This window comes from Desmodus rotundus, chromosome 2 (genome assembly GCF_022682495.2).
Source record: "Desmodus rotundus isolate HL8 chromosome 2, HLdesRot8A.1, whole genome shotgun sequence".
NCBI classification, from domain to species: Eukaryota; Metazoa; Chordata; class Mammalia; order Chiroptera; family Phyllostomidae; genus Desmodus; species Desmodus rotundus.
In genome coordinates this window covers 191946074-191959787 of record NC_071388.1, presented here as the reverse complement: position 1 = coordinate 191959787, position 13714 = coordinate 191946074, and the positions used below count along the sequence as shown (strand labels likewise).

General features: G+C 39.5%; 1 protein-coding gene across 1 annotated transcript in view; it reads left to right on the top strand.

Moving 5' to 3' along the window:
• The window catches only part of ABCA12 (ATP binding cassette subfamily A member 12), a 165155-nt gene that overhangs the window by 13504 nt on the left and 137937 nt on the right, over positions 1-13714 (top strand). The gene's annotated exons all lie outside the window — the stretch shown is intronic.

The window sequence follows — 13714 nt, the reverse complement described above, 5'->3', positions numbered from 1 at the left end:
GAGACCGAGGTTCCAGGACTGAAATCTCTTAACTTACTTCAGGGCAGATACCAGAGTGGTGCCAATGTATCGACACAGTCTGAGAGAGGATTGGTTTCCAATTAGTGCTGTTTCAGTTACATTTACTCATTGCCAAGTCATAAATTGGGCATAATGCCCAACTTTGTTCATTATTTGCTTTTGGCTCCAGAATGAAAATGCAGAAAAGGCTCAGACAAGTCCTCAGAACTGAGGAGGGTGAGCTTTTAAATGACAATGATTTGACCATTGTTGATTTTGCTCTTGTTCTTAAACTTTGGAGCTAGGTTTCTTAGTAGAAATACTTAAGTATTTTAATAAGAAATACTTATCTTTTACTTAAGTAAAAGTCAAGTGAGATGCTTCACATTTCACAAAATTCACCTTCTAAAGTTTCTCATTAATCAAATTTCTGTCTTTCAGGTAAATTCTGGCCATTTGCTATATAAGGAATACTCTACTGAATTACTTGTAAACATAATAATGAGCTAGTGGCATTTTAAATAGCACAGTCCTTTTCAACCACTCAGTACTAAAGCATAAGATGAGAGCCAGGGTGGAATCTACTTCAATCATACACAATAGGATAATTCAAAATATACATATATCAGTTCAGTTAGGGTAACTGACACATTTAAACCCTTGATGCTAGAATAAACAATTCCTTTTATTTGAATAGGACCTTCTGATTCCTAAAGGAAGTTTGCACAGGTAATTATGTAGAGTTGTTGGTGAGATTTTACTAGGTTGTTTATAAAAACAGTGTAATTTTGTTCTCTTTATATCGTGTGCATATTAGCTTTTTCCAGCAAATTAACTCCATTGTTAGAATTGATATTCTTGCATATCCTAAGTACAACAGCATAGACTCAGAAGTAATGCATTCACTACATAAGGACAAATACTCCGAACTCTTCTGGTTTAAGATGCTAATTATTATTTGCTAATGATAGGGAGACAAGGAATTTTTAGTCCCTTTCCTCCACTTATTTCCACCAATTTCTTGTTTTTAAGCATTTTCAGTTATATAAAGTTCCTCTTATAAAACTTCCGAGAGAGAAATATAAGGTGTGTGAGTGAATAATCTTAACTGGTGTGACCTGATAGGATTTAGAGATTCACAGAGAAAATGATGAAAAGCTCTTACAATTCTGTTAAATTGCAAAGAAAAAAATTAGAAAAATTGTGACAAACGCATCATAGACCTAATCTAAAAGTATCTGGAAAAATACAATAACCAAAATATACCAATAATTTTTGGTATACCAAAAATAAATATCCCAATAATAATTGATATAAAAATACCAATTTTTACTATGGGCCATTATCATACTCTAATAATAATTAGCCAATAATTAGTTATGAGGTGATTAGATGTATGTTCGTGGGTAGGAGAGAACAAATTATAGTTCAAACATTGAAAGTTCAAACATTGAAAATATTTTTGCCAGTCTCTCAGATCTTGTCAGACTCAGTCTAAAAAGTAGTTTACTTGTTTGTTATTAGAACTAGAAGGAGCTCTATCACTTTATAGATGAGAACACAGGGACTCAGGGAGAGTGTAATTTGCCAAAATTCAATTATGTAGGATAGGAGAGAAAGGTTTTGGAAACTACCTTATGCTTTATCCATGAGGTTTATAAAGTATCTTACCCTCTATACAAAGAGCCAAATACAAATTATGCCCAAGAATTCAATTCATCCTATAATCAATAGAGTGTAAAATGTAATTTTATATTCAAAGGTGCTATTTTATAATTTTGAGAACCTAGAACTACCATAGATAAAGCTACCTTTTCCTTTCTCTTGTAGTAAAGAGAATAACTTGAAAATGACAATTTGGATTTAGGTATTTTTATTCTTTTTGTTACTGCACCCTTAGTAAGTGGTGGTGTCAGGATTGGAACCTGGGCTCTAGAATCTGGTTTTAAGCTCAAGGATTCACATTTTTTCTTTTTTAAATTTTTTGGATTTATTCTTTATTGTATTTTTTCCAATTACCATTTAGTCCCCTTATACCCCTCTCTCCCCAGCAGTCACCACACTGTTGTCCATGTCCTTGAAGGACTCACGTTTTTTACATCCAGTATTCAGTACCAATTTCTCATGTTGTGTAACGTAGATTTTACAAACATAGACTAAAAATTGGACGTCAGGAATATGAACACCTCTTCTCTGTGTCATGCAATCAAGAGATAGTAGGGAGAGATACATTGCAATGCCTGCATCGGAGTTACCCTAAATATTAGCATTCAGTGTAGAATGCTGCCTCTGTCTGGCGAACTCTGCGTGAGTCACTGTAGTTGCAGTGCCCTAGCAATCAGGTCCTGCGTGTAAGAGTTAAAAATCCTTCCTGGGAAACTGACTTCTTCACGCTAGTTGGGCAACAGAGAAGTGAAGATGAAACTTCAGACTACACCCCAGCTGAAACTCAGCTGTGGTGAGAACGGGAGTTGTCCTCTTGTGGGCACATTCTGCTCCCAGAACAGCTGGACGGGTCTGTAGGACTGAGAAGTCATTCGGACCAAACTTCGTTAGCCACTCAGAGGATTCCCACCCTTGGTTTTTGATGGATGGGCTTCCGGAGAGGTCTGGATGGGGTAAGGAAGCTGCTGCAGATCCTTCACTGCATGGTCAGCACCAGCCCGGAACAAAATGTTTACTTTTGGCATCATCCGCTCTCACTTACTCCCTTCTGTGTTGCCATCAACAGCTTAGGTAACTAGCCTTTGCAGATAATAAGTTCCAGGTAAAGGTAACTTCCAAAGCCTGCCAGGCAGGGCCTGATGCTTCTCCTTCACATGGGGGGGAAAAATGGGCTGAGGCCCCATGTTTGAATTAATTCCAACCTCTTACAATCTCTACATGAAATAGCTTGTCAAGAGACAAACTTCAAGCCAAAATATCATGGTTAGGAGCAAAGGAAAACAAAACAAAACTCTCCAAAATGCTTTTAGACTAAGCCAAGCTGTAATGTCCCATGAGCTAATTTTGCCTCCTTTAACACGTTTATACCCCTGAAAGTACAGGTGAGCAGTTCCTAATGACTATGGTGCTGACTACTTTTCAAGAACAGTAAAATCCTGCCATAATGAGATAAGTGGACTCCAAAACTTCAGTCCTGCCAAACAAGGAGTTGCATTTTTATGAAGTGAATGAAAAACAATATTTCTCAAGTGGCAGAAAATGTCATTAGAAGCACATAACCACACACTGAACTGAGCCCCAACTATCTCAAGGTTGTCACTTTCCAACACCCCTCCCACTTTGGAAGATTATAAATTTTGCCCATCCCACATGTGAAAATAGGGGCTGGTGGAAGGCAGAAGCCAACTGCTAATTGAATTCTATCCAAATTCATGTCGCCACAAAGTTACACTGAGTACTACCCATCCAGATGTGACCCAGAGGTTTTGGTCCATGCAAGATTGACATTCCCAGCATGTCTTATGACCTCCATTGCATGCCTTTTGTCTTCAGAGACAGATAAAAATAATAATAGGGGTGAATCCTTATCGAACACTTTACCATGTGTCAGACACTATGCTAAGTGCTTTGCATATATTTCCCTAGTTAGACAGACATCATCTCTCTGAACTATGTGATTTGATGGTCCCTATTTTAAAGATGACAAAACTGAGGCACAGAAATGTTTAGTAATTTACCAATGTTCACGTGGTTACTCCGTGACCGAGTCTGGATTTGGACCATACCATTTTTACCTGCAGACAGAGTGGTTTTATCCAGGTCATGGGTGCCAACCATGGCAATCCTAAGGGCTGACTCATCTGAATTTACAGCATCTCCTTTTTCTCCCTTATTCCACCTGCCAGTGCTCTCATAGACTGAATGTGGCTGTGAAACATTCATCCGCTGGTTTTTCTTCTTGTCAGCAGCTCCAGGAAAAAGTTGAGGAGGGAGATTGATATTATTGATTAATTGGTGTTTTGTGGGACCCATGCATGATGTTACAACTACACTACCTGAATGGTTAAGAGAAAACTATTGTGTACTTTTCCACTGAGAGCGTCTAGAAGGCATCTCACTAGTGAGGGCTGTGAAAGTTAGAGGAGCGAGGTTTCTTCTGGCCCCGCTCTCTTGCTGCTGGCTTTTTGAACACACTCTCTCAATCTCTCTCTCTCTCTCTCTCTCTCTCTCTCTCTCTAAATGGAAGCAAAGGCAAGTGCATGAGGACAGGGTCCTGGGTGTGCCGTGCTCACCAGTACATTCATGAATTAATAGTAATAGTAATAGGTGAGGGACCCCTAGTAAATGATTTTCTTTTCTACCTTGATTGGCTCAAAATCAATGTGGATTTTGTTCAGGGAAGCTCAGAACTCATCATCATTCTTCTTTTGCCAGGAATTGCCCCATCCAATTTCTCCATTCTCACATGTGCCCGCACCACTAGGCAGCCTCTCAGGTCAGAAACATCTGAATCATCTCTGACTCCTCCCTTTCCTTCATCTCCCACAGTCACCAGCCTTGAAGTCAGAATCGATCCTGTGAAATGCATCCTTCTGGCAACCTGTCGCTCCAGAATTTCACTGTTTCATGCCTGGGTTTCTTCTGTTATATAACTTTTTCAAATTTCCTCACCAGGTAGTTTCCTAAAATAGTTTTTGGGTCTACCAGGTTTCAACTTCTGTTTGCCTTGGTTTCAAAACCTCTCTAATCAGAATCCATCCACTTTTCTGCTCTTTCTGTCCTGCAGTATGATGTCTGGGCCTGAAGAGGCAGGGTCTGAATGTGTCCCACCACATCCTGTCCTCATTCCTGCTTGGGTCCACATGCTCGTGAATCATCCTCAATGTGTATTAAAAGACAAGCTCACTTCTAAGGTTTACCCTTTGCCTTTCCCTCACCATTCAAACTCCAATTATTTCTCCTTTTTATCTCTTTTGTTGATGTATTGGAATATAGTGGTCTTTGAGTGCTTTAATGGTTTAATCTTAACTGACTTGTTGGAGAGACTATGCATGAATACCAGAAATCATACCACATCACACTCGTATTAAATACAGCATGATTCCTAACGTGGGAAACAAAATAGGAGTTCAATATATTGGCCAGAATTGGATACAGTTTAAAAGATTAATATGGGTGATTGAATTACAAAATACACCAAAAGATGAATAGAAAACACACACACACACACACAGCAACTCAGTGTGAGTCTGAGGTGAGTAAAGGACAAGGAATTAGTTTGTTTTGGGTTTGATTTTGACTTCTCAGATCCAAGTGAATCTCACTGTGCTATCAAAAATGTCCATCATGCTAATAATGTTGGGGAAGACAGTGAACAGAAGGCTCCCTAACTCCTCCTCAGGTAGATGCACCTGAGAATTTCCATCATGAATATGTAAGAGCTCTTCTAAATGCATACCTAAGATTTTTGTGTGGGAGAGATGTTACAATCTACTTCTTGCTTAAGTTCCAGAAAATATCACAGCAGCTTTTGAATTTCACAGCCAAACCCCCATCATTCACTTCTTCCATCAGCAAATCAGTAGTTGACAACTTTTATGGAAACATCAGTGACCCTTTATGGCACATGGAGAGGAATTCTGTGAAACTCATAGAAGCTGAGATCGGGATTACATTGTGACTTTTCTTCCTCTAGCACTCTGCACCGAGCTGTAGGAAACGGGCAGGGGAAGGCAAACATCGGCTCCATCACACTCTTGCACAGGGACCTCTCCAGCTTCTGCTGGTAGTTGCCCAACTCCCCTCCCTACTGACCGGAAATTCTGTCATTCTCTCACGCGGTGCAGAGGGACACACCTTAATGCCGGCTAACATGACAAAAGGATTTCCCAACTGATGCCTAAGAGTAGGCTGAGTTCACAGGGTTGCATCACAGAACCGGAAGTACCTTGAACTGCAGTAAAACTTAATTCAACAAGGAGAAAAATAAAGAGGAAAGGATAGTTGTTGATTGTACACTGGCAGGTTTTTCTCTGTTCATTCCACATCATTTCTACTTTGACGCTGTATCCTACAAGCTTCCCAGAGATGACAGCCTCACTGAAATCGGCTCTGGGAGCCATGTCTTCTCTTTTTCTCCCTTTTCCTCTTCCCTTCCTTTATAAAGAGAAGAGGGGCTCCCATTACTCACAGTTAGGAACCTGTAAGACTCAAGTCTATATTATAAAGATAAATAATTGATTATTTCTAAAATCCTCACCAGTATAGTAATGTTACTTGTTGAGGTTGCCAATATTGACTGATGTTTCCAATATTCCATGGAATCTAAGAGCCAGTTTAGACAAAGTCGTTTCAGCCAATTTGCTTCACTTACCAGAGAGCAGAGAGCCCAGACACAGGCTCACAGGTGAGGGTCTGGCTCCATGGTGGGTGGGCAGTGCATTTTCCTGAGGTTGTATTAAACCTTCTTCTAAGAATCACCCAGGAAACCTGGCCTACTGAACCTTAGTTATTTTACACTTCTCTCTATTCAACTTTTCTCATTTTTAAAATTAGGTCACCTTGTGTCCTGTGCTTTGATAAGTGAACCAGTGTATAATAGACCTCATAGAAGAAATTCCACAGCATACAATAGTCACTGGCCTCTGGTCACTTAGAATTTCATTGTGAATTAGAATTAGGATAACCTATAATATTTTAACCTTTAGAAAAAGTATTTGTTTTAATGATATATTTGTATATTTATATTTATGTATAAAATTACTATTGTTGTTACTATTGTGAGAGGCGATACAGGGGCTTAGAGCACAGGTCCTGGTCCAGACTGCCTGGCTCCAAACACTAGCCTTAGATAATCTCTGGGATGCTCCAAGCCTCAGCTTCCACATGTGTATATCGAGACCAATAATAGCACCAACTTTCAGATTAGCTGTGGGAATTAAATGAGTTAAGACTTGTTATATACTTAGTAAAAGCTACAGTAGTAGGGGATATTTTTATTATATTATATGAGTAGAGTATAGAACCAATCATTGAGTATTATTGAAATCATCTGGTATTTTATTATTATTTGACAGATAAGAAAACTGAGGCTTAGAGAATTTAAGAGACTTGATTGAAGTTTCACAACATTTATTCTTGTCATTACCACATATTTAAATAGTACTCAGTACGTCCATGTGGATCAAATAAGCCGTGGGCCTTGAGAGCGGTCCAGTCTATCGGAGAGTAGTAAGTATGTCAGACACTGTAATACAGCGTGATCAGTTCCACAGTGGAGGTAGGTCCAAGAGCAGACGCAGCAGAGAAAACAGAGTTCAGACAACTTACCTGGATCAGAGCTGGGACTTTGGAAAGGCAAGTGCAGAGCAAAAACTACTTAGTAATCATGATAAATCATATTTCAATACCATATTCTCAAATATCAAAATTAATTTTAAAAATCCATGATGAGCAAACTAGCAAAATTTTATGTATAGTAAAAATCAGGATTACTTGCTTTTCTTTGGCCTCGGGTTCCAATGTGGCTCATATAGCACTGCCTGGGATACCAGGAATGTCTTCACATGGAGGCCCTATGTACTGGTATGAGTCCTGAAGAATGAGTAGTGGTTTGTCAGCTAGACAACTAGTGTCTTTGCGTTCCTAACAAAGAGGCCGACATAAGTGAGGACACAGGACACAGATGAATTGGGTGGGCGGGGGTTGCCCTGGAATGCTATGGGGTTAAAACATCTGTAGACTTCTCCATCACAGCTAGCTATTTTCCCAGACTTTCTAAAACACCTTCCTTCACTCTCTCACTTTCTTCCCAGGTTTTTAAGTCCAGATTTCTTTCACGATACAGTTACTTTTTATGATATGGGGGTTTTCAATGCACAACTGGCTCTAACCCCCTAATTTTCTACTGTCCAGATGAGATCAACACAATTTAGGACAAATTTGGGGAGTGGAAATGCAGATAACTAAAGAGAAAATAATACAGGAATCATACTATATTACCAGTATTTTTCCTCTTTGTCTTTTCTTCTGTCTTTGAGATTTACAGATTATTCACTCTACTTTAACTAAACTCCTCTAAACAAGCCTGTTGAAAGATGTGGATTCCATATTCTTGCCCTAGACTTTTTGAGTTGGCATGTGCTGGAGGAGCCGGTGGAGATGAGGTGAAGAGAGGTAGTGGTAGTGTGTGGGGTGATGTAGAGGACCAGATAGCTTTACAGAACATCCCAGGTCATTCTTAAGCAAGGTAAAGTTTGAGAGCAACCTCTTCTTTTCTTATCAACTTCCTTTTCTTATTTTAAAATAGTTGCATTTAAAAAATTTTTTTAAAAAATTTTATTGTTATTCAATTACAGTTGTCTGCATTTTCTCCCCATCCTCCACCCCACCCACCTCCAAACCCACCTCCCCCCCTTGCTTCCACTCTCCCCTTGATTTTATGTACGTGTCCTTTATAGTAGTTCCTGTAAACCCCTCTCCCCACTGTCCCCTCCCCACTCCCCTCTGCCTATTGTTAGATTGTTCTTAACTTCAATGTCTCTGGTTATATTTTGTTTCCTTTTTTCTTTTGTTGATTATGTTCCAGTTAAAGGTGAGATCATATGATATTTGCATTTTTTACTAGTTCACTGCAGTTAAAGCGAACCAAAAAATGCATTGAATTCTTTGAATAAGTTCGGGGAAGAATTTGCTTTTATTTGAGTTCCGTTGGTTGCCACATTCCCTGCCTCATTTTAGCCCTGGCTCTTTCACAGCTGTCCTCAGGATGTCAGAAGTCTCACACCATGTCTTTTCATCCTTATGTTGACAACATTTTCAGGGCAGCTGAGCAGAGTAGAATGCCAGCCTTAGGAAAGTACTAAGGTTGCTGACTAAGGAAGGAATTGTTCATAATTTCCTGAATTTTTATGTACAGGTGTTTTTCCAAGATGATGCCTTGATTAAGTTACCTGCCCAGGGGAACCCAGTTCCACTCAAACAAATCCTGCTTTATATTCTAACATCACTATGCTTCTAGCTTCATAAATATCAGGAGAAGGAGGAAATGTGAAAAATCATTTCATTATCTTGAAATTGCTGCCCTATGTGGAAATGGTAAAAAGATGCATTTTATTCCACAAGGATGTGCCTAGAGCTGTAAAGGGCAGGTCTGCTTTCCGTCCTCAAGTTGCTTGGAATGGAATGGTGGTTGAAGAAACACACATAAAAGGTTATGTGCTATAATAGATTTTAAAAATAAAAAGTTAGATGTAACTAAAGTAAAAGTGTTAAATACGGCTCTTGGCACAGGGCTTTGTACATAATAGGAACTCAAATATTTATTGATTAATTAATAGTGACAAGTAACAACACTGCAAATACTTAAGAAAATAAGTATTAAATAGCCGCATTGGCAATAAAAATTATTGGATGTTTTAAAAGGAAAGAGATTGCAATGGATTAGTGTCACCAAGAATTACTCCGAGACTTAAATTAAGCTTGGAAGGGGAAAAACATGAGTGTGCTGGATATGCAACAAGAAGAGAGGTGCCCTTCGACAGGGAGGAAGGTCATGATCAAAATTTTGGAGGCAGGAGCTCTCAGGAGTCACTTGACTGGCTGAGGACAGGTAGACTTGCCTGGCCGAAACAAAGCTTTTGCAGGAGAATAGAGGAGATCAAGCTGGGTAGGTTTTCAGTACTAAGCCTGGGAGTTTGGCTTTTCTTCTGTAGTAATAGAAACCCTGGAAGTCTATGAGAAGTTATTTAATTTTTCTTTCTAACATGGGAGGTAAACTAAAGGAAATTTGAAAGGCTTTCCACTGTAATTGTTTACCTTCATCCAGGTGTTTCTATCACAGGCTTTGTTAGGTATCTATTTCTCTATACCAAATTGTCTCCCAAAACTGAGTGACAACAACCATGAACATTTATTTTCCTTTGGTTCTTATGGGTCAGAAATTTGGGAGCGGCTTAGCTGTGCAGTTTTGGCTTGGAGTCTCTCATGAGACTGCAGTCAAGAGTTGGGGTATTGCCTTTGCAACGGTGTGGATGGAAACTGGAGAGCATTATGCTAAGTGAAGTAAGCCAGGCAGTGGGGGACAAATACCATATGATCTCACCTTTAACTGGAACATATTCAACAAAAGAAAAAAGGAAACAAAATATAACCAGAGACATTGAAGTTAAGAACAATCTAACAATAGCCAGAGGGGAGGGGGTAAAGGACAGTGGGGAGAAGGGTTTTCAGGAACTACTATAAAGGACACATGGACAAAACCAAGGGGAAGGGTGGAAGCAAGGGAGGGGGGTGGGTTTGTCTGGAGTTGGCGGGGAGGGGAGAATAAAATGCAGACAACTGTAATTGAACAACAATAAAGTAATTTAAAGAAAGAGTTGGGGTATTGGGGTAGGGCCACCCTCCTGTGGCAGCTTGACGAGGAGGGATGATCTGTTTCCAGGGTGGATGGCACCTATGGCTGGAGAGTTGGTACTGATGGTTGGTGAGAGGCGTCAGGTTCTCCCTATAGTTCGTTTCAGTGTCTTCACGACTTGGCAGCTGGCTTCTCCCAGAGTGAACGATCCAAGAAACAATCAGGTGGAAGCGATCCTTTCTATGACCTGGCCTGGGAAGCCCCAGAGCCTCACTTCTGCCGCAGTCTCTTCATTAGAAATGAGTCACTAAGCCTGACCCATATATAAAGGCAGGGGAATTAGGCTCCGCCTTTTGAAGGCAGGGGAATTAGGCTCCGCCTTTTGAAGGAAAAAGTGCCAGTGATTATGAGAACACAGTTTTAAATCACCACACAGATTAATGAGCGTCAGTGGTACAGTAATAGAGTGCAGTAAACATTCTTGAAATATTCAGGCCCATCATGTCAGAGTCCTCATGGGCTGAGGACCACACCGCATTCCTGGCACCTAGCCCAGTACCTGCACGAGGAGCATCACCTGTTGCTGTTTTATGGATGAAGGTGTTCATTTTCAGGGGTTTTAGTGACAGATCTCGCTAAGTAAGCCAAGATTTAATTCGGTCTTACTGCCCAAATCCTTTTCATATTCACCATGCTATCTGTTAAACAGAATGCTTCATCTCCACTAGAAACAGTTAACGATGCTGTAGGTAGAGCTAACCAAGCGCTCTCTGGAAGACTGCCTGGCACTTAGTAGTCACCCACCAAGTCTTTGTTGAATAAGTGAACAAATTTGGTGCAATAGACGAAGGCTAGAGATAAGCAGAAACCTGTTCAAACAGACTTCCAAGTCAGTGGAAAACGGGTAAACAGGCCAGAATGCTCTCCTCCTGTGCAGGTTGTTATTCTGTCATTCTCCTGGGAAGGACGACTTGTTCAAAGTGTGGAAGTTAGATACTGAAAATGTAGTAGATGTAAAGCTCTTGTGTGAAAAGTTTAAGACCACACACAAAGATTCTATGGAGAAGAAACGTTGTATTATTCCATCGTTATTTCTTTTTTAAATTTTTTTATTGTTCAGTAGTCTTTTCAAGACTGAGAGTGGAGTAGAGGGGGAGAAATTAATGAGCACAGCTGGAATTCCTCTCATGAATAGCATTAAGCATTGGCATTCAACCCACAGACAACGGAAACAAATAAATTTGAGTGCGGCATGGCATACCTAAGCTCCCGTACACTTTTTAAAACACAACTCTAACACTATGTACACTGAAAACATTTTGTAGTAAAGTTGAAGCCACTCTGAAAACTTCACTCACCCCCATAGGATCCTGTGAGCTTTAATTAGCTGTTTTTAAGATTGTGTGCTACACAGAGCTCTGAAAACCAGAAAGAAAACCAAAACAAAACTTTTTACATGGATTACATCTTTTTTCAAAAGCATGCCAAGAGGTGAAATTTAAGGTCTTTATTTTGTTGATTTGTCTTTAGTTTTATGCGGAAATTTTGCATTAAATATGTAATCTGGAGGGTAAACAATAGGGACCAGTGAATTTCAAAGGCAGGCTCAGTTTGGGGGGTATTATAAATTCAGTGTTAACACTAGCTAATATAGCCAAACCTCCAGAACAGTAAGCAGTTTTTCTGCAATGTTAATGCAAACAGTATCACATTTAAGCTCAAGTAAAACCTAAAGCAAATGAAAGAGAGTGAGATTAGGTTAATTTCAAACATTAGGAATGTGGCCGAAGGTATTAGGGCCATTCTGATGCCTACGTTGTTACATAGATTTCTAAACATTTAACTGTGCACATCCCCTGAACACTCAGCTATTCATTGAACACACATTTATTTTAGCGTTATGTGGAATTTAAAGCAGAAGAACACAGGATTTTTAGATAAAAACGTCAATAATCAAGTTATAGGGGCAAAATACACTCCACTTGATCCTAAGCCTATAACCTATTACCTAATCAGCTTTGACAGCAGGAACGAAGAAACACACATGCATTAAGATATTTTTTATTGCACTCTTTAGAGGCTAGAGAAGTTAGAAAACTTAGTATTGTAAGTAGGATTTAAGCTGCCTCCTTCGGAAGACTAACAGGTTTGTTGGATTTGCATGAGAAAAATGGAGAGTTTTTCAAGGGAAGAAAGAATCAACCAAGTTCAAGGTGGTGGAATGTAAGGTGAATGGTCTTACTTTGCCTCAGGGAACCTTTCCTGAATCTCTAGACTAGGTTAGTTTTCTCCCCACACTACCCCTCTTTTATAATTGTAATGTGCTATGTATGTATTTATTTGATGTTTGTGTCCTGGTGTCTCCTTCACGGGGCCTGTACTTAAGCCTGTCTTGTTTTAAATTAAATTTATTGGGGTGACATTATTCAGTAAGATTATATAGGGTTCAAGTGTACATTTTGATGATACACGATCTTTGTATTGCATTGTGTGCCACCACCCAAAGTCAAATCATCTTCCGTCACCATATATTTGACCCCCTCTGCCCTCTCCTGCCCCCATCCCCCTTTTCAGTTTTATATCCCACACATGAGTGAAATCTTACAGTTCTTAGCTTTTTCTGATTGACTTATTTTGCTTAGCATGATATTCTCAAGATCCATCCCTACTGCTGCAAATGGCAGTATTTCATCTTTTCTTATGGCTGAGTAGTATTCCATTGTATTTATATATGTCCCACGTCTTCTTTATCCAATCATCTGTCAAAGGACACTTCAGTTGTTTCCATATCTTGGCCACTGTAAATCATGCTGCAATGAGCCTAGGGTGCATATATCTTTGTGAATAAATGTTTTAAAATTTTTCAGGTAGGCACCCAGAAGAGGGGCTGCTGAGTCATAGGGTAACGCTATTCTTAATTTTTTGAGAAACCTCCATAATGTTTTCCATAGTGGCTCTACCAGTTTACATTCCCACCAGCAGTGAATGAGGGTTCCTTTTTTTCCACATCCTCTCCAACACTTGTTATTACTTGTCTTGCTCATAATAGCCATTCTAACAGGTGTGAGCTGGTATCTCATTGTAGTTTTGATTGATTTGTGTTAAGCCTATCTTTTTTACCAAGTAACAGCAGCACCAAGCACATAACAGATACTCAGTAGATAAATAAATGTCTCCTCCTAATTCCATTAGATTCTACTGAGAAATGAGTTTGAATGGGTAATAATAAGAGTAGGAGACTCAGTGTCTCCAATGCCAGGGTGATGATATTGAGCTACCTTTGCCAGGTAATCAATAAGGAATAACACATGGAAATAGAAATATGGCACTTTGGGTACATTAATCAGATAGTGTGAGAAGGATAGATCAATAAGCATGAGAAAAGGCTGGAGCAAGAGAAATAATTACACAGTT